The sequence below is a fragment of the Arachis ipaensis genome, chromosome B5 (assembly GCF_059453495.1).
Source record: "Arachis ipaensis isolate K30076 ecotype BB chromosome B5, ASM5945349v1, whole genome shotgun sequence".
In the NCBI taxonomy this organism is placed as follows: Eukaryota; Viridiplantae; Streptophyta; class Magnoliopsida; order Fabales; family Fabaceae; genus Arachis; species Arachis ipaensis.
This window is the reverse complement of record NC_142440.1, coordinates 2,411,156-2,417,458: the sequence shown is the minus strand read 5'-3', so window position 1 is coordinate 2,417,458 and position 6,303 is coordinate 2,411,156. Positions and strand designations below refer to the sequence as shown.

At 30.7% G+C, this 6,303-nt stretch overlaps 1 pseudogene; it reads right to left on the bottom strand.

The window, feature by feature from the left end:
- Positions 1–692: 692 nt before the first annotated feature.
- Positions 693–1,394, bottom strand: LOC148563206 (secreted RxLR effector protein 161 pseudogene; annotated as a pseudogene).
- Positions 1,395–6,303: the final 4,909 nt, after the last annotated feature.

Genomic DNA, 6,303 nt, shown 5'->3' with positions numbered 1-6,303 from the left:
TATACAAAATGGTTGTGTCTTTTCTATTGCCAATAGATACAATATTTTGAACATACACAATTCTTAAAGAGTTGTGTCCCTTTAGCCAATAGACACAATATTTTGAACATACACAATCCTTAAAAGGTTGTGTCCCTCCAACCAAATAGTACTAAATGGTTAGTAACCGTTTATTAATAATATTAATTAATCAAATTTGTAAATACCCTTCAATCCTCCACTATTTACAAAATTTAAATGTCATACAAGTATATGCATAAAGAATGTGTCACTAAGATTAAACATTCTTTTAGTGTAAATTTTAAAGTTCTAACGAAATAATAGGTATCTAATCGATTAAACCTATACTCCATATGCTAGTATCAAAAATCACACACATTACTTATACCCTCTAAGTTCAAGAGTTTACAATTTTAAGCACTTATATGGCCTTGTGCTCATCCTGGTTTCATGAATATTTATGAGAATAAAATCTCTAAAATTCTTGATTAGAGCGGCACCACTCTTATATTCATATAGGTAGAATCTTTTGATAGATAATATTATCATTCTATTAAGAGTTTAAACTCGCCCTCCTAATTTACTGTAAATAGCACTAAATCCTATACCTTAGTGCTCCAATTGCTAAATAACTTGTTATTACCCATTAAACCTTGAAACTAGTGGTCTACTAGAATAAGGTTGGGTTCCCATCATTTAGCAATAATAGGTTTTAATCCCATTTTAGCAGTAGTCTCTTTGATTTTATCCATTGACAAATCTTTAGTCAAAGGATCTGCTAAATTTCTTTGAGATCTTACATAAGTGATGGTAATTACACCATCATCTATTAGTTGCCTCACAAACTCATGTCTCAAACTTATATGTCTAGACTTTCCATTATAAACCTTATTATATGCTCGAGACATGGTTGATTCACTATCACAGAAGATTGAAATGGCTATCGTCTGTTGTGGCCACACCTTTATATCATATAACAAATTTCTTAACCATTCCGCTTCTTTACCTGTGGCTGATAAAGCTACAAATTCAGCCTCCATAGTAAAATGTGTAATACATGTTTGTTTCTTTGAGGCCCAACTTATTGCTCCACCACCTATGGTGAAAATCCATTCTAAAGTGGATTTGTTGTCACTAAGATTTGTAATCCAACTTACGTTGGAATAACCTTCTAAAACTGCGGGATAATCACTATAATGTAATCCCAAGTTTATGGTTTTCTTGAGATAACCAAGAATTCTTGTTATAGCTTTCCAATGTTGATTGCTAGGCTTTCCTGTAAACCTTGATAATTTGCACACAGCAAATGCTATATCAGGTCTAGTACAATGCATTGCATACATTAAACTTTCTATAACACTAGCATATTCTAATTGTGCTATAAGTCTTCCCATGTTTCATTCTAATTTAAGATTAGGATCATTCGGCGTATTGGATTCTTTAATTGTGAGATAATCAAACTTTTTCAATATCTTTTTGATATAATGAGATTGACTTAAAGTAAAGCCAACTTCATTCTTATGCACCTTTATGCCTAATATTGTATCAACTTTATTCAAATCCTTCATCTTGAATTTAGAAGTTAGATACTTCTTCGTTACACGAATTCCTTTTAAATTTGTTCCGATGATTAACATATCATCAACATATAAACAAATAATTATTCCATAATCTTTAGTAAATTTTGAGTAACATTTATCCGCACTATTATGTGAGAAGTCATTTGATAACACCACTGAATCAAACTTCTCATGCCATTGTTTAGGCGCTTGTTTTAACCCATACAAAGACTTAATTAATTTGTAAACTTTTTTTTTTATTTTCGGGTAGCACATAGCCTTCCGGTTGCTCCATATAAATTTTTTCATTAAGATCTCCATTTAAAAAAGTCATTTTAACATCTATTTGATATATATAAAGCTTATGTATGGATGCTAATGCTATAAGTAGGGATGAAAACAGGTCAGGTCAGGCCAGGCTTTGCTCTTAACAGGCCTGGCCTATCATGTAGTTGATTAGCTTGAGCCTGGCCTGCAGCTTGTTATAAGCTTTTTTTTTCAAAGTACTAAACCTGGCCTGTTATTCAGTCTGGCCTGGCCTGAAGCCTGTTAAAAGGTCTGCTAATTTTTTTTTTACAAAAATAAAAATATTATTTAAGAAAATATTTTTTAATAAACATATTTATATATAAAATGTCATATTTAATATTTATAAGAATTTTTAAACTTTAAAGTATTTAAAATATATAAAATTATTTATAGTTAAATATAGTAAATTTAAAATATCTCATTATTTTGTTAATAATAAAAAAATTATTTATATATATAATTATATATTAAAAGACCCAAACAGGTCTGACAGGCAGGCCAGGCTAATTAGTAAGCATGAGCCTGGCTTATTAACATAATAAGGCTTTTATAACAGCCTGAGACTGTGCCTATTTTATAACAGGCCAGGTCAGGCCAGGCCAAACACAGGCCAGGCTGCAGGCCCCTGGCAGGCCGCCTGCCTTTTTTTCACCCCTAGCTATAAGAGCCCTAATAGAAGTCATTTTTTTCACAGGTGCGTAGGTAACAAAATAGTCTAGACCTTCTTGTTGTCTAAACCCCTTGGCTACTAACCTTGCTTTAAAGGTTTGTAATGAATCATTAGTGTTATACTTTCTTCTAAATACCCACTTACATCCTATAGGCTTTGATCCTGGAAGCAAATCAACTAAGACCCAAGTATTATTAGATAATATTGAGTCCATTTCATCATTTATTGCTTCTTTCCAAAAAGCAGAATTCCTTAAAGCCATAGCCTCTTTGAATGTTTGAGGATCACCCTCTATGTTCATAACAATAGGAATCTTGTTTGTTACAGAATTTCTAGTTCCTTCTACCAAAAAGATGATAGCCTGAGAAGAAATAAAATTTGGACCCAAGTCCTTTTCTTTTCTTACTCTCAAGCTCTTTCTTAGTTCAATAAACTCTTTGTCACTTAGACGTTTATTATTTTGATTATTTATTTCTTGTGAAATATTAGTATCATTTTGGGGATACTCTGAATTAGAAGTTGAATCATTGATAAATTTATTTTCAATAAATTATACTTCTCTTGATTCAACAACTACATTAGACACTAAATCTAATATTCTATATGCTTTAGAATTTTGAGCATATCCTATTAAAGTCCCTTTTATGGCTCTTGGTCCCAATTTGGTTCTCTTTTGATCAGGAACTCGATAAAATGCTAAACACCCCCACACTTTAAGATAATTTAAATTAGGTTTTCTTTCTTTCCAAATTTCATAAGGAGAAACCTTTCTATGTCTTGATGGTATCCTATTATGATATGACATGATGTCAATAGTGCTTCATCCCACAAATTGTAAGGCAATTTTGCATTTAGTAAAATTAAATTAACCATATCCACTAAGGCACTGTTTTTCCTTTCTGCCAAACCATTTTGTTGCGGAGTATATGGAGCGGAAGATTCATGCACAATACCATGTAATTCACAAAAGTGATCAAATTCATTAGAAAATATTCTCCACCTCGATTACTACGAAGAACTTTTATTTTCTTATTATGCATATTTTCTACTTCCATTTTATATTTCTTAAACATTTCAAAAGCTTCATCTTTATTTCTAAGCAAATACACATAAGTAAATCTAGAACAATCATCAATAAAAGTTATAAAATATCTTTTTTCCTCCTCTAGTAATATTGCCATTTAGTTCACAAATATCACTATGAATCAACTCCAATAAATGTGTATTTCTTTCAACTTTAGGAAAAGGTTTCTTAGTAATTTTGGATTGTATGCAAATATTACATTTCTTATTAAAATCCTTGTTACTAAGATCAATAGAGTTATTCTTTTGCATATATTCAATTGATTTGTAATTTAAGTATGCTAATCTACTATGCCATAAATCACAAGAATCAACAACATACAATGAAACATTCACTTTATTAATACTAAGTTTAAACATGCCTTCAGTACAATATTCTTTTCCTACGAATACATCATTCTTAAGTAAGATCATTTTATCGGATTCCATTATAACTTTGAATCCTTTTTTACACAAGAGACTAATAGAAACTAATTTTTTTCTCAAATCTGGAACATGAAGTACATTTATTAAACTTAATTTTTTTCCAGATGTAAAATTCAATTCTACAGTTCCTTGACCACAAACTTTGGCTGAGTTGTCATTTTCTATTAAGACCTCTTTATTGTTCACTTCTTCATATGTTTTGAATTGGTTGTAATCATTGCAAACGTGAACAGTAGCCCCTGAATCTAACTACCATTCAGGTGATTTTCCTTGTGTTGCTATGTTAACTTCTGTAACCATGCCAATATGCATATTTTGTATTTTTTCTGCAACCATAGCAATTAGATCCTTCTCTTCCACTAAGTTGGTCTTTGGTGCTTCCTTTTTTGGAAGTTTACATTCTTTGATATAATGTTCTTTCTTGTGACAATGATAACACTCTCTTTGTCTCTTTTTATCTTGCTTTGAATCTTTAGAGAACTTTCTTTTCTTCTTATTGGTGTTGTTTTCACCAATATGATTCACTTTAGAACTTTGAGAAAGATACACAGTATCACGTTTTCGAGTTTCCTCCTCTATACGTATATGCCTTAGTAATTTCTCAATTGTGAAGTCCTCACCAAGATGTAAAAGTTTCTTCCTATGACCATTCCAAGATGAAGGCAATTTTAAAATAATTGCTCCAACTTGTAATGATTCAGGGATCACCACTTGTAGATCACGAAGTCTACTTACAAGGATTTGTAATTCATGAATTTGATCCATGACAGGTATAGTATCATTTATAATAAATTCAAAATATTTCATCATAATAAACTTATCTGTTCCTTGTTGTTCGGTATTGTACTTTTTTTCCAAAGATTTTCAAATCTCTAATGGTGATTGAATTGACATGTAGAGATCATAGAGTCGGTCGGATAAAGTATTGAGAACATGACCTCGACATGCAAAAGTATCTTTATCACGTTTCTTCTTCAATTGAACAATCTTTTCTTTCTCTTCCGGTGTGGAATTTTCAGCGGCATCGGCAATTGGTGTAATCTTTGGGTCAATTACATATGCAAGATTGAGAACTGGAAGAAGAAACATCATCTCGTCTTTTCAACGGTTGAAGTTCGTTCCATCAGAACGATCTAATTTGACGAACTCTTGATTCATGACCTTAAACGTAGTGTTTTGATCTTGTGTCATCTTCAAAAAATATTTCTCTAAAATTGTTGGGTATATTAGTATGAGAAGATGACAAAATCCTATATTTGTGTAGTGGTTTCAAGGCACAATTAGATCGCTTTCTTTAGAGAGATATTTGTCCTCACACTTAGTTGCTATAGTGTTGATGACAATACTCTCCCAGGATACAATGAAACCTAAGAATTTATTAATTAGCAATAATAAGAAATTCTCAACTCTCTTGAACAAAAAATCTCTTAAGAGTTGATTAAAATGTACACTTAGGTAGCGTTTGGTAGAGAGACAGTGACTGAAAGATTGAGATTGAGAGACAGAGACTAAGAGACAGAAACCAAAATAAATTTCAGTATTTTGTTTGGCGTAAAGTGAGAGACAGAAATTGAAACAAGAATAAAACTCTAATTTAATTTGCACAAAAGATAAAATTGGAATTAATTAATTGAAATGAGGGTATTTTAAGTATAAAATGTTATTAAAATTTCAGTCTCCATCTCTAAAAATTTCAGTCCCTTGTGTCCCTACTTTTTGGAGGTACTGAAATACTGAAATTTTAGGGACAGAGACAGAAATTTTAGTATCAGTCTCTGAACTAACAAACATGATACTGTGTCTCAGTCTCTCAGTCTCTGTCTCAGTATCTCAAAACAAACGCTACCTTAATACTTGTGTTTCTGAAACAGTGGACAATGACTTATTTATACATATTGCACGTAGCAATTATGATTAGTTACGTATACAAATAGTTGTATATTTTCTATTGCCAATAGATACAATATTTTGACTTTTAAACATATACAATTCTTAAAGAGTTGTGTCCCTTTAGCTTATAGACACAATATTTTGAACATACACAATTCTTAAAAAATTATGTCCCTTCAACCAAATGATACTAAACAGTTAGTAACCGTTTATTAATATTAATAATAATATCAATAATATTAATAATATTAATTAATCAAATTTATAAATACTATTCGAAAAGAGTAGTATTTTTAGATAAAATATAAATGTTTTTATTAAGATAAAATTATATAATTAAATACATATATAACTGTCTTAAAATTT